Source organism: Chiloscyllium plagiosum, chromosome 18, assembly GCF_004010195.1.
Source record: "Chiloscyllium plagiosum isolate BGI_BamShark_2017 chromosome 18, ASM401019v2, whole genome shotgun sequence".
Classification (NCBI taxonomy): Eukaryota; Metazoa; Chordata; class Chondrichthyes; order Orectolobiformes; family Hemiscylliidae; genus Chiloscyllium; species Chiloscyllium plagiosum.
The window spans coordinates 16,564,861-16,578,641 of record NC_057727.1 but is presented as its reverse complement, the minus strand read 5'-3'; the positions used below and the strand labels follow the sequence as shown (position 1 = coordinate 16,578,641).

General features: G+C 43.9%; 1 protein-coding gene across 1 annotated transcript in view; it reads left to right on the top strand.

Annotated features, from left to right (window-relative positions):
* plxnb1b (plexin b1b) overlaps positions 1-13,781 on the top strand; it is a 261,149-nt gene that overhangs the window by 125,332 nt on the left and 122,036 nt on the right. Inside the window, exon 2 of the mRNA XM_043707786.1 lies at positions 6,808-6,892. The gene's annotated coding sequence lies outside the window, so the exon portion shown is untranslated. The remainder of the gene's footprint in view (positions 1-6,807; positions 6,893-13,781) is intronic.

Genomic DNA, 13,781 nt, shown 5'->3' with positions numbered 1-13,781 from the left:
ATGGCAATCCTTCTAAAATAATTAGAACAAATTCTCTATGCTGTATAAATAACTTGCATTGCAGAGAACATTGTGATGCTTAATTTGGCTGAGTTCCCTCATTCCACATGACATTATTTCACTTTTAATAATTCAAAGGGTTTACTTTCTAACTGCTGGCACACTGGGTATATCCTCAATGCTGTGGAGGTAACTTGTATACAATGTGTGCAAATTGGTTCAGCAGTCTTCTGCAATCTTAGTAACATGAAACTATGTTGTATAAAAGGAGCAGCTGGCATCTCTCGGAGATGTGGAATGGACATATTAAAAACAAGTAAATTCGTGAGCTTGGTGAAATAGATCAGTGGTCCCTTTTTCATATGCCGCATAACCATATAACACATCTTGTAGTGCTCCTAAGCATTGCATTTATTAACATGAACACTGTCAAAACAACTAGTTTTCTCCCCTTATAACTGCATGACCTTTCAATAATTATGCACTCAGGATTACATTCCTGTTACAACTCCTTGTCGAACAGCCCGAGTATAGACGAAGGCTAAAGAGGTAAACACTCATTTTGTGGGTTGCAAATGTTCCTAGTGACAATGTAGTAACTTGGCTGTACATCAGATTAGATTAGATTCCCTACAGTGTGGAAACAGGCCATTTGGCCCAACAAGTCTACACCAGACCTCTGAAGAGTAACCCACCCAGACCCATTCTCCTACATTTACTAAAGCACCTAACACTATGGGCAATTTAGCATGGCCAATTCACCGAACCTGCACAGCTTTGGACTGTGGGAGGAAACTGGAGCACCTGGAGGAAACCCACGCAGACATGGGGAGAATGTGCAAACTCCACACAGACAGTCGCCCAAGGTGGGAATCAAACCTGGGACTCTGGTGCTGTAAGGCTGCAGTGCTAGCCACTGAGCCACCGTGCTGCCCCATCAGGCCAAGGGATGTCTGAAGCCATTGGGATGGCTGCTTTGATGTTGCTGCCTCTGTGTCCTGAGGATAATGCCTTCAAGAGGTAAATTATTGGTTTGAGTTTGCAGATGTGAATTCTTGGTTGTCAAGGTTCTTTTATTTCTGCCACCTTATCACACGGCCATTCTGGTAATGGCAGGCAAATAGCAATTGGGATTATTTGCTTCATAAAAACAAGCTGTCTGTTTTATTCCCCTTACACAGTGAGGTGTAAGTATCACAGTGATCTGACAAGTGGTTGACAGATGCAGGGGAGTGGAGCAGGGATTGCCACATGTGGTCTATCACCCCCGTGCAGCCTGGTGCTCACTGAAGAATCAGCTCGTCCATTTTAATCCCAATGTCTCTCTTTCCTTTCCTCAGTTTTGATTTCTACTTGATTATTCTCCTGAGATCACCTTGGGGTGGTTTTGCTATATTTAAAGGTGTTATATAAATGCAGTTGTGACTGGAACATGTGAAAGTCCAGAGGACCTGTGGAGAGAAGGAAATAATGAGATTGTATTGGTACCACTTCACCATGGCAACCCTACAGTTGAAAACTGTTGTACATCATTAAACAATATCCCCCACTTTGTTATTCAACACACTGTAGCTTTTGTGGATCGTATTAATTCTGCTCCACAGCACCATCGCTTTTCAAAAACTTTTCAGAAAGAATAAATCTTTCTGGTGCTCTTTGGAGTGTCTCTGAACTGCAGTCTCCTTACTTTCTGTACTTTTAAACTGCTCCAGTTCCATTTGAACTCACTTTAATTATTTCTCCTAACCATTTTATAGCAATCAAGTGTTTGTGGTGTTCTGTGTTGTTCCGTTGGAGGTGAATATAACTTTTTAACTTACTTTGTTAATACATCCCATGTCCGTTGCAGCCTTTCTGGTGTGGACTGTCTTCACTGGTGGAGTTTTGTTTCCTCATTTATTTATTTTCTGTCTCGGGTTATTCTCTCCTTTTGCGTGTCACTGAGCTGGTCAGTCAGCAGCATGACCTCTTCTGTTCGGCTTTCCATCTGACACTTGCAGAACATTTCCTCCCTCTCTATGTTGAGAAACACAGGACTAACTCTAGGGGTTTGTTTCCTATCCTCCTGTGCCCCAGCATTATTGTTTAGGTGAGTGTTTTTTGCCAATGGAGATCCAATATAGACTGACCATGGAAATATTCAGTCTCACTTGATCTCCTTACTGATTTGACGCTTTACCTTTCCAACAATGTAAGGCAGTCTTGTAAGTCAACTGCAATGATTGCTAAATGGTTCCAAATGAAGGTTACAGCAGTGGGTCCGTGCAACTCTGATCCCTGAATACCAAATGAACACAGGAACAGGAAGAGGCCTGAGCTCCGTTCATCATTCCTGAGTGATCTGAAGCTCAACTCCATCTACCCATCTTGATTTTGTCACCATTTAGTGGTAGCACGGTGGCTCAGTGGTTAGCACTGCGTCTTCACAGAGCCAGGCACCCGGGTTCGATTCCAATCTCAGGCGATTGCCTGTGTGGAGTTTGCACATTTGCCCCGTGTCTGCGTAGGTTTCCTCCGAGTGCTCTGGTTTCCTCCCACAATCCAAAGACGTGCAGGTCAGGTAGATTGGCCATGATAAATTGCCCCATATTGTTGAGGGATGTGTAGGCCAGGTGGATCAGCATGATAATGTGAGATTACAGGGATAGGATAATGGTCTGGGGTCTGGATGTGATGCTGTTTGGAGGATCAGTGCAGATTCGATGGGCTGAATGGCCTCATTCTGCAGTGTAGGGATTCTATGAATAATAATCTTGCCTGACAAAAAGGAGTTGAAAGATTAACTTTCAGTTCATCCAAATGGCTTTTTAAGAGTTTTTTCAGATTTTCATGAGGAGTACCACCTGACATCACCCCTGAACAATCTGGCTGTGCTTGTAAGATTATATATTCCTTTGTCCTTCACTCCCTCATGAGGGGAATCGGTTTTCCCCGGTCTATCGTATCAAATCCTTTCTAACACATCAATGACATCATCCCTTAATCCCCTTTACTGAAGGGAATATGTAACTGGTCTGTGTAACTTGTCTTTAATTTAACCCTTTTGGCTCTGGGGTCTTGACTGGAAACGTAGAAAAATACAGCACAGAACAGGCCCTTTGGCCCACAATGTTGTGCAGAGATTTAATCCTAATATAAAATACAATAACTTAACCTACTCACCCCTCAATTCAGTGCTATCCATGTGCATGTCCAGCAGTCACTTACATGTCCCCAGTGACTCTGCTTCCACCACCTCAGCTGGCAACGCATTCCATGCATTCACAACTCTCTGCGTAAAGAACCTACCTCTGACATCTCCTTTATACCTTCCTCCTAATATCTTCAAACTATGACTTCGTACCAGTCAATCCTGCCCTGGGGAAAAGTCTCTTGTCTATTGACGCTATCTATTCCTCTTATTATTTTGTACACCTTGATCAGGTCTCCTCTCTTCCTCCTTCTCTCCAGAGAGAAAAGTCCGAGCTTATTCAGCCTCTCTTCATAAGGCAAGCCCTCCAGTCCAGGCAGCATCCTGGTAAACCTTCTTTGCACCCTCTCCAAAGCCTCTTGCTTTTCCTATAGTAGGGCGACCAGAACTGGACACAATATTCCAAGTGTGGTCTCACCAGGGACTTATAGAGTTGCAGCAAAACCTCATGGCTCTTAAACTCAATCCCTCTGTTAATGAAAGCCAAAATATCATATGTTTTCTTAACAACCCTATCCACTTGGGTGGCAACTTAAAGGGATCTATGTACTTGCACACTCAGATCCCTCTGTTCCTCCACACTGCCAAGAATCCTGTCTTTAATCCTAACCTGGTGTGGTTTGACTGGTGTTAAGGGGTTAAATGAGGTGTAGCCCGATTTAGCCAGTCGAAGGGATATTCCAGCTCAGAGAAGCTGGAGGGAGAACTCCCGGTGGAAGTACAAAAGCCAGTATTTTATGAAACGTCTCTTGCTTGTCCCTCCCAGTGGATGAATGCAGCTCTGTTTCGGGAATCTTTACAAAACACCGCACAGTGCTCTTGCTGAGAATGAATATACAGGAGATCCAGTGTATGATTGAAAGCTAGCTTTGAGCCAAAATGTGCCGTGTCTGGTGGTGACTGCAAAGCTAAAGGTTTCCACAAATATTTGGTCAGCTGCACACGTCACTCACTGACTTCTCGCTTCAGCCTATCAGGCTCCTGTTTATTTTTGCTCTTCAATTCAATGGCTGTCGAAGTGATCAATGAGGAGCTTCTTGTTTGTTTAATAATGATATGAAGCACAGTAAATCAGGGATTTTTGTTTTGTATAGTGCCATCACACAAGAGAGTCAGTACAGCTTGATTGTTGTTTTTGGGAGTGGGAATTTGAATTGCTATAAATGCCTTCTTTTTAGCCAGTGGTTAACTTTGTTAGCTTTAATCTGGCAAAAAAAATGTTCTTGTTCCCCATGCCAATGATTGCGCAGTCTCTGCATAGTAGAAACTGTTCATCTTGTGTTCTCTCATGATTAAAGGTGCAGTTTGCTCTCTTTCTTCCCTCCACCGTGAGGCTATTTTGTTTTAAAAAAGGGCTTCTTTGGGCAGCACAGTGGCTCAGTGGTTAACACTGCTGCCTCACAGCGCCAGGGACACTGGTGCGATTCCCACCTTGGGCGACTGTCTGTGTGGAGTTTGCACATTCTCCCCGTGTCTCTGTGGGTTTCCTCTGGGTGCTCTAATTTCCTCCTACAATCCAAAGATGTGGAGGTTAGGTGAATTAGCCATGCTAAATTGCCCACAGCGTTAGGTGCATTAGTCAGGGGTAAATATAGGGTAGGGGAATGGTTCTGCGTGGGTTACTCTTTGGAGGGTCGGTATGGACTTGTTGGGCCAAAGGGCCTGTTTCATGCTGCAGGGAATTTAATCTTGTTTTCATCAAGCCAAATTTGGAGACTGCTCTGACTTTCTGAAGAGGCAGGTACGAGTGTACAATTGCAGTGATGCCAACAATAGAACACTCGCTCACTGTTGTGGCTCAGTCAAGAAGCTTGCGTCGCTACAGAAATGAGCCAAATGGTTCTGTGTGCGGCGTCGCACAACATCACTAGGATATTCTGTCACAACGTTAGAAATAGGCTGGTCAACCATGCATGGAGCTGAGGTTGCTACTTGTTCCACAGACGATTAGGTTATTGGACTAGCACTCCAGAGGTTTGGACTCATGGTCTGAAAACACCAGTTTAAATTCCACCAGGGCAGCTGGGAATTTTCAATGTAATGAATCCAAAAACAAAAGACCAAATAAAAACCTAATGATGACTGTAAAGATGCTGAATTGTCATAAAAACTCACCTGCTTCACTAGTGTCATTGAGGGAAGGAAATCTGCCAGCCTTCCCTGCTCCTTACCTCCATGAGATGCCAGACCCACCGCAGTATGGTCTGCCCTGAATCTGCCTTCTGCAATGTCCCAACAGGTCACTCAGTACAACAAATCTGTGATGAGGATCCAGTGGTTCCTGAATGCCATTCACCATCAGGGCAATTAAGGATAGGCAAGAAATGCTGGTGGTGTTGCTGGTACTGCCATCCCTTGAATGATTTTAAAAAAAAATGAGATAACTGCTGGGTGTAGCAACCTCACCTAATGAGCAAAGTGAAACGAAAGATAAGACGTAAATTCAGATTGCTGGTTCCCCGCACATTTCAGCTGCCTGACAAAAGCAGGAGATCATTTGCATGTGTGCCCGAGATTAGTAGACAGCTCTGAGATGTTTAACTCATTCACTCCATCATGTATTTTGTAATCTGCAAGTCTTTAAAGCTTAAACTTCGATTTCTCCAAACAAGCCTGTTGAGCGACCCATTCTCATCAGTTTAGTAAACCTGCCACTACAATGCAGGTTATACTTAATCCATGTATCTGCTGAAATTAATCAATCTGTAGTATTGTGGCGATAAAGAGATGCTTTTGTGTTCAGAATGTCATGGAATCACATCTTGATTTCTGTCCACTCCCCTTTCTGTAAATGAGTGCTGCAAAGCTGGGTGAGGGCTGCACACCCAAGATTGAACCAATCCGATGCCTACTGCCAAAATACATTTGTATGGTGGAAATATCACTGGCCAAGTAATCCACACACCAAGGTTAATGTTCCGAGACCTCTGATTCGCATCCTGCTGTAGCAGCTTGTGGAGCTTAAATTTATTTAATAATTCTGGAAGTGAAGCCTGGTTTCTGTAATAGCGACCCTGAAATCATTTGTTGCAACCATCTGGTTAACTAATGTCCTTTCTGGATGGAAATGTGCTAAATTTATCTGATGTAATCTATGTGTGACTCCAGATCTACAGCAACATTAACTGCCCCCTGAGATTGGCTTGCAAGCCATTCACTTGTACCAAACCCATTGCAGAAGGACTGCAGTGGTTCAGGAAGATGGCTCACCACATTCAATTGTGGGCAATAAATGTGAAGTCACAGTTTCTCCCTGTCATTATTGATGTACCTGTAGAGTTGCTTTCTTTTAATTCTTTACCCACCTTTCCTTTGGCTAGTGGGATGATAATAATAAGCAGGCCTTTCAGGATCACTCCACTATTCCATGAGATCAAGGCTCATTGTTATAACGTCACTATCCTCACTGAGTTACACAATGAGGTAGCAGGGCATTTCATTGGCTGCAAGAAACGAGACTTGTACGAGTTCAGTTACGACAAATCAGTTTCAAAATACTAAACAAAAATCTATTGTGTCAATCAGCAACTAAAGGAGAAATTAGTTCCCCAGTGTTTATCTGTGAACTCCCACCAGAACACCAATCAATTTTCTGTTTCTTGTCACTTTGATTACAGGTCTGTGCATGAGAGGACAGCACTAATGACGAAGCCGGCAGTGCAGGGCTGATGCACCTGTACGGAGATCTGGAAGAGACAAATGGTAAGGAGGCATTCTCTTCTCCTGTCTTGGAATAAGAGTGGGGCTGGTGGATGGGTGGGACTATTTCATTCACCAGCCTAATGGACTTTTGATTAAGAGCTTTTAATGATCTTCCTCCTTTCAGTTTAACGAGTGAAACTAGACTGGATCATCAAAGTGAATGCACAGTGAGGTGACTCCATGATGATCTATACTCCCAGGAAACAAGACACAGCTGTAGGCCATTCAGCCCATTAAGTCTGCTTCACCATTTAATAAGACTGTGGCTGATCAAACTCTTCAATGTCTTTTACCCACACTATCTCTATAACCCTTTGTGTCATTGATAATTAGAAATCTCATTTTGGGGTGTGCATGGTGTTGCTGTTTTTGATAGAGTATACATTAGATTAATTTGTGAGGAACTGATTTTTTTCTTGCTCATATTCGAGTTTTTTTGGTTTGCCTATTGGTTTTCCCTTTCTGGAACTTTCTGCAAGGAATCCTAAATTTGCCTTGGATAGATTTTAAACTTGTGCGTCTGAGATGTTTCACTGTGTCAAAGGTGCTATTTAAATACAAGTTGTTGACTCAGTCCAATACTTAGTTTGAGGTCATTTTGAGCGCTTTGAGAAGCAGAGTGAATCTCTACTTCAATTTTACTGGAAAAACAGTACACGCGAAAGCAGCCATTGTCACTTCAAATTTCCAGATTATTCCAATGCTTTTTTGGCTTTTGATCGTGTATACTCTGTGAACTCCAACAACAACAACAATGTGTATTTCTGTAGCCCTTTCTGCAATGAAATGTGCCAAAAGTGCTTCACAGAGGCATAGTAAAATGAAAGATGACACTGAGCCACAGAAGCAGTTTTAGGGAAAATAATCAAATGCCTGGTCAAAGGTATTAGTGTCTTCAAGGAGGGAAGTAAATTGGAAGAAGGTTAGAGATGGAATTTTTGTTCCTTGGGTCATAGCAGCTGAAAGAGTGGCCACAAATGGTGGAGCAATTTTCATTGAATCAATAGAATCCCTGCAGTATGGAAGCAAGCTAATTGGCCCATCGGGTCAACTCTGAAATCTGAAGAGTCACCTCAGACCCGCCCCACCTACCCTATCCCTGCAACCCTGCTAACCCACCTAGCCTGCACATCCCTGGACACTATGGGCAATTTAGCACAGCCAATCCACCCAACCTGCACATCTTTGGTCAGTGGGTAGAAACTCATGCTGACATGGGGAGAATATGTAAACTCCATGTAGATAATCACCCAAGGATGGAATCGAACTTGGGTCCCTGGCACTGAGAAGCAGCAGTGCTAACCATTGAACCACCATGCCACCCAATTAAGATCAGCGATCCCTGGTAGGCTGGAATCAAAGAAAAGTAAAGATCTGAGGGGTTGTAGGTCTGAAGAAGATTGGAAAGAGCAAGTGGGGGTGGGGGGAACAAGAGGATGGTGTTGATCCATTGTAAGATTTGGAATCCAAGGTTGAAATTGTAAAACGGGGGCCGGTTAGGTCAGCAAGTGTTAAAGTAATGGGCAAAAGGTATTTGGGTATGAGTTGGGATACAAGGTTGGGAGCACCACACATTTATGAAGGTGGTAAACCAGTTAGTAGTGCAATAGAATAGTCAAGTGTGTAGCCAACAAAGGCAAGACTGAGAGTTTCATTGGCAGAAGAGCTGAGGCTGGGAAAAGTGGGACAGTGAGAGGATGTGGAAATAGGCAGCTTTAGCAATGGTATCATGCTGAACGATCACCTTGTGTTCACAAGAGATACTGAAGCTGCAAACAGTCTTCTTCAGCCTCAAGCATTTGAAATGGAGAGGCATGGAGTCAGTGGCGAGGGAGCAGAGTTTGTGGCAGTGCATGAAGACCGTACAACGTAGGATGAATTTTCTGGAGGTCAGATAAATAGCTTAATAATTTAGAGTGTGGAGGGGTCACGTGGGGTCGTGGTGATGAGTAAATGTAGAAACTCGCATGATGCTACCAACGGTGCAGCAACTAAATAAAGAAAAAGGTGCGAGCCAAGGGCACATCCTCAATGGACAACAGAACAAGGGTGCAGGAGTAACAACTGACAATTCTTGGACAGTGACTGGATAAGGATTGCACTGGGTGTGCAGGAATGCAGTGTGGGGTCACCAGAGGAGGAGGAGGAGGTGGTGATCAATTCAGTCAAAAGATTGAAAAGGGTGAGGAGGGATGGTTTAACAACTCTCCCAAAATTCTGTACCTTCATCCTGTTGGCGAGAACTCCTTCGGTATCACCTTGCTGCCATGACCTTGACTAGCCAGAGGGACAAGAGCAACAAATGGGCAAAAGCTATTTGGGGCATGTTAGGACATAAGCACTGGAGATTGGGATGGACACAGGTTTATGAAGTTCGGAAGCCCGCCAGGGGTGCATTAGAAAAATCAAACGTGCAGGTATGAAGGCAAGACTGAGTGTCTGCAAATTCTAATCTGAATCATGGGTTCAAATCCCATCAAGGCTGCTGATGGTATTTAAAATTTAATAAATAAGATCCTGAATTGAAAACTAGTGTCAGCAATGGTGGCCAAGAAGCTGTTATTGATTGTAATAAAAGGCCAAATAGTTCACTAATGTCCTTTTGGGATGGGAATATGCCATACTTACCCAGTCAGGCCTACATTTATCTCCAGACCTCTGCAATGTACTTAACTCCTCACAACCTTCTGAAAAGGCTAGTAAGCCATTCAAGGGCAATTAGGGATGAAAAACTTATGGTGCCTTTGCCAGTGACACCAGTGCTTCAAGGAGGAATAAGTTAACAATCCTGTATCCACCACACCCCCTCCAAAGAGTGCTCTGGATGTACCAATACAATACCAATACAGTGATTCAAGAAGATGGCTCACCACAATTCCTCAAAGTTAATTAGGGATGGGCTAAAAATGCTGGCCATAGTGATGCCCACACCTCTTGACAAATATATTTTAAAATAGTACTTATTTTTCATCTAGACAGGCTCAGGTCCCCTAGCACATAAAATTTTTAATTCTTAATCCTGTATTTACATCTGTCAGGTCCTCACTCTGATCTACTCAAGCCTGTATCTTGAACTCTCTCTGTAAATTCTTCCAAGTCTGGTTTTGGACACAGGAGAAAGTGAGGACTACAGATGCTGGAGAGTTGAAAAGTGTGGCGCTGGAAAAGCACAGCAGGTCAGGTAGCATCCGAGGAGCGGGGGAGTCATTCCTGGTGAAGAGCTTATGCCCGAAATGTTGATTCTCCTGCTCCTCGGATGTTGCCTGTCCTGCTGTGCTTTTGCAGCTCCACACTTGTTGGCTTTGGACATATCCTTGCTTTGGTTCGTAATGCTGTTAAACTTTCCCACCTCACTACCCTTCCTCTCCTCCTTTGTCATTTCCCTTGTAACTCAATCTTCTGGCTGAGCTTTTGGTTCTGTCTCATCATTGCCTTGGGTCTCCAATTGTCTGTGGGGCACCATAGTGTGTTTGTCAGTGTGAAAGGTGGTGTGAGAATTGTGGCAGCTTTTGGAAGTTGTGAGACCTACACAGAACCTGACCATACCCCTATTATGCCACACTGCACATTGTGCAACCTCCTGTTGGCCCAGGTGGCATTGCAGAGTCTCTGGAGAGACTGGCATCCAAAATTACTACAGGGCATCTTGCTGATGCAAGATCCACTACACAGCCTTCTGAACCTCTTCACGATGACCCTGCCAGGGCTCTATTGTGCATTTCCTGGTCATTTATCAGTGCAAGTTTCCTGGGAAAGAAACAGGAATGGGCCTTTGGACTTGTTCAGTTAGATTATAGCTGATCATCTACCTCGATGCTATTCTCCCATGTTATCTCCAAATTCTTTGATGACAGTAGTATCCAGAAACCTGAAGACAAAAAGATGTTGGAAATCCCAGCGGGTCAGGCAGCATCCATGGGGAGAAAGCAAGTTAAAATCTAGATGACTCTCCGCCGCCACCTCGGGTGAAGCATCTTCTAGACTCGAAATGTTAGCTTGCTCTCTCCCCATGGGTGCTGCCTGACCCGCTGGGATTTCCAACATCTCTTTGTCTTCAGTACAAATTCCAGCATCAGCAGTAAGTTGGAGTGTTGAGAAGCATATTGATTCTGGTCTTGAAGCTGCTCAGTGTATGAACTTCCACAAGACTCTGAGAGAGAGAATTCCCCAGGTTCGCCACCCATCCGAATGAAGAAACTCGTCCTTATCTCAGTCTTAAATGATCTACCCCTTGTCCTGAGATTGATCCTTGGTCCTAGACTCACTGGCCAGAGTAGACGTGCCATCTATTCACCCTGTGAGAATTGACAGGATGGTAAAAGAAGGTTCCCAGTCAGTGTGAAGAGAGGCACTGAGCAAGGATATCCCCTGTCGCTGCAGTGTCAGTGCTTTCCAGCTTCTCTGACTGATGCTGTAAACAGTGCTGACTTCTGGTCAGTTGGATTTTCTCCAGCAGATACAAGATTGTATCTGGCTGAACTCGAATCTCACAAACCTCAACCGCGATAAACGATCAGTTAAATTATTTTTGGCCCTGTTGGGAGATAAATGTTGTTCAAGCCACAGGGGGAAAGCTCTCCAAGCACTTTGTTTACTGGTATTGTGCCTTCTGTTATGTTCATTTGAACAGACACATGGGGCAAAATGTAGAAGTGATTCAGGGTGCCACATGTAAGATCCCACTGTGCAGATGCTCAGGTGCCTTTGGAACACAGGCATTAATGAAGTACTGTGACCTAGACCAAAAGCTGGAAAATGGGATTAGTCAGAGACGTGTAATGGCTAGCAAAGATACCAAATGGCCGCCTGTGCTGTAAATATGACATTTTTAGGAATATAACAAGTTAACATCAAAGTTGGCACAGCCTGTCTGCACCTCTTAAGTGGAGAAAGTGAGGGCTGCAGATGCTGGAGATCAGAGCTGAAAATGTGTTGCTGGAAAAGCGCAGCAGGCCAGGCAGCATCCAAGGAACAGGAGAATCGACATTTCGGGCATAAGCCTGAAGAAGGGCTTATGCCCGAAACGTCGATTCTCCTGTTCCTTGGATGCTGCCTGACCTGCTGCGCTTTTCCAGCAACACATTTTCAGCTCTGCACCTCTTAAGTAACAAGAAGTGTAAATAATTCATTTGTATGTCAAGAGTTTAGGCTTCTCGCTGTCATCATAGAATCCCTACAGTGTGGAAGCAGGTCATTCAGTCCATCGAATCCACACCAACCCTCTAGAGAGCATCCCACCCAGACTGCACCCACCCCGATTACCTGACATTTCCCATGGCTCACCTATCACATCGTGCACATCCGTCGACACTGAGGGAAATTTAGCGTGGCCAACCCAGTTAACGTGCATGTCTTGGAACTGTGGGAGGAAACAGGAGCACCCAGGGGAATCCCACACAGACACGTGGAGAATGTGCAAACTCCACACAGACAGTCATGAAGGGTGGAATCGAACCTGGGTCTTTGATGCTGGCAGTCAGCAGTGCTAACCACTAGACCACCATGTTCTATTTTGGTGGAACGACTGGAACAGCCCAGCAGCATAAAATATCATTGTTGGTTTCTCATGCCCAGGAGAAAATGGAAGGCGAGGAGGCTGTGTTTAGTGTCGCTGTCACTGTTCCTTCAAAGCTGCTGCTGCTGCGTTTGGTCTTCGGCAGTGGCTGATAGCCAGTGGCAAAGCTGAAGTGATGTCTTTTTGTCTGGAATAATCGAGATTACAACAAACATGAAACTGAACCACAACTGGCATGTAACAGATCTGGCAAACTTTGGAAAGTGCTGATGGTGAGACCTGGGCAGTGAGAGCAGAAAGCATTAAATGTTCACGTTAAAATCATTCTGACAGCACATTGCAAGCATTGGGGTTTACATCTGAATGAAAACAGTGTTAGAATCTTTTACAAATGAACAACAAGAATAAGAAATAATAGCAATAATATTTATGTTTGCACCTCTATGGATATGAATCCGATTCATTAATCTTGTTTTGAGAAATAATCCCACAAAAAATAGGCTCATTGAACAGGGACGCTGGCCTAGTTTCTGATATCCTGTCAGATTATCGAAGGGTTTCTTACAACAGATTTTGATACTTCAGGAAACATTTGACAGAAGAAGAAGCCTTGTTGAGAATGTGCACATGCAGCCTGCTCCAAGTACATTCACCACTTGTTCTTAACCTGCCTTTGTCTGGGCTTCTTGCCATTGTCTCTGGGAGGGGCAGCCCTTTGTCCGGACATTTGGGTATTTGTAGTGTGAGTGGTATTTCTTTGGCCCCTTGAGGTTCCTGCAAGTAATCTGTCCATTTGTCAGTGTTATCTGTAAATCCATGGTGAGCAGCTGGAAGGTTGTGTTATGACGATAAAGGATGAGGAAAAGCCTAGTGTTGATGGTCAGGTCGCACGCATGTCCCAAATCATCTTGAACATGCAAGAGTTACTTTGGAGCCCAGTTAATCAGGGCAACAAAAATTTGATGGTCAAGGCTATTTGCATGGCAGAGGAGGAAATCACATGGTTAATTGAATCCCTCTTATCAAGTGACTAAAGACAACTGATGCAACCATCTCTAGAGGAAGGCTATTGGCAGATTGGCACAACACGTGTATTTTGTCTCTATTTCTTAGCTACATACATTTCTCCTTTTCCAGGGTGATCAAATCTTCAAAAGTGTCCTTTTAGGTTTTATTTTGTCAATGGATTTCATTTTTGTTCTATCTTCTGCGATCCGTAAATTAGCTCAAGAGCTGGAGCTTCACTCAGTGCATTTCCTGCCATGCTGTCACTGGCTGGTAGATTGCTAGACTGGCATAATCAGTATGTGACTCCAATACACACAGATACATTCACAAAATAGTTCTTTAAAACAATATAACAAGATAACAATT